At 43.2% G+C, this 1211-nt stretch overlaps 2 protein-coding genes across 6 annotated transcripts in view; one reads left to right on the forward strand and one right to left on the reverse strand.

Annotated features, from left to right (window-relative positions):
• LOC117168125 (tensin-3) overlaps window positions 1-1211 on the reverse strand; it is a 639780-nt gene that overhangs the window by 465325 nt on the left and 173244 nt on the right. The gene's annotated exons all lie outside the window — the stretch shown is intronic.
• LOC117168127 (putative sodium-dependent multivitamin transporter) overlaps window positions 1-1211 on the forward strand; it is a 97466-nt gene that overhangs the window by 4621 nt on the left and 91634 nt on the right. The gene's annotated exons all lie outside the window — the stretch shown is intronic.

The raw sequence follows: 1211 nt of genomic DNA on the forward strand, positions 1-1211 counted from the left end.
TTTCGAAAACTGATTTTCAAGCCATCAGGGGCCAACTCGAGCGGCCTGAAGCGGCCAGGCAAATTTTATGCGTGGTTATAGAATCCGGAGTCTCAATTTTCCCAACCGCCGGACTATCTTTTTTCGTTTCCTAGTGAAGCGAAGTGAGAAGATCTTTTTTCGTTTCCCGCTGGAGCGAAGAGAGAAGATCTTTTTTCGCTTCCCACTGGAGCGAAATGAAAAAATCTTTTTTCGCTTCCCAGTGGAGCAAACTGTGAAGATCTTTTTTCGTTTCCCGCTGGAGCGAAGAGAGAAGATCTTTTTTGCTTCCCACTGGAGCGAAGTGAGCAAATCTTTTTTCGCTTCCCAGTGGAGCGAATTGTGAAGATCTTTTTTCGTTTCCCGCTGGAGCGAAGAGAGAAGATCTTTTTTCGCTTCCCACTTGAGCGAAGTGGGCAAATCTTTTTTCGCTTCCCAGTGGAGCGAAGTGTGAAGATCTTTTTTCGTTTCCCGCTGGAGTGAAGAGAGAAGATCTTTTTTCGCTTCCCAGTGGAGCGAAGTGAGATCTTTTTTCGTTTCCCAGTGGAATGAGGTTAAAAAATCTTTTTTTGTTGTTCTCTGGAGCAAAGTGAAAAGATCTTCTTTCGTTTCCCAATAGAACGAAGTGAGAAGCTCTTTTTTCGTTTCCCAGTGGAACGAAGTAAGAAGATCTTTTTTTGTTTCCCACTGGAGCGAAGTGAGATCTTTTTTCTTTACAACTAGAGCGAAGTGAGAAGATCTTTTTTCGTTTCCCGCTGGAGCGAAGATCTTTTTTCGCTTCCCACTGGAGCGAAGTGAACAAATCTTTTTCCGCTTCCCAGTGGAGCGAATTGTGAACATCTTTTTTCGTTTCCCGCTGGAGCGAAGAGAGAAGATCTTTTTTCGCTTCCCACTTGAGCGAAGTGAACAAATATTTTTCGCTTCCCAGTGGAGCGAAGTATGAAGATCTTTTTTCGTTTCCCGCTGGAGTGAAGAGAGAAGATCTTTTTTCGCTTCCCAGTGGAGCAAAGTGAGATCTTTTTTCGTTTCCCAGTGGAATGAGGTTAAAAATCTTTTTTCGTTGTTCTCTGGAGCAAAATGAAAAGATCTTCTTTCGTTTCCCAATAGAACGAAGTGAGAAGCTCTTTTTTCGTTTCCCAGTGGATCGAAGTAAGAAGATCTTTTTTTGTTTCCCACTGGAGCGAAGTGAGATC

This window comes from Belonocnema kinseyi, chromosome 2, assembly GCF_010883055.1.
Source record: "Belonocnema kinseyi isolate 2016_QV_RU_SX_M_011 chromosome 2, B_treatae_v1, whole genome shotgun sequence".
Taxonomy (NCBI): Eukaryota; Metazoa; Arthropoda; class Insecta; order Hymenoptera; family Cynipidae; genus Belonocnema; species Belonocnema kinseyi.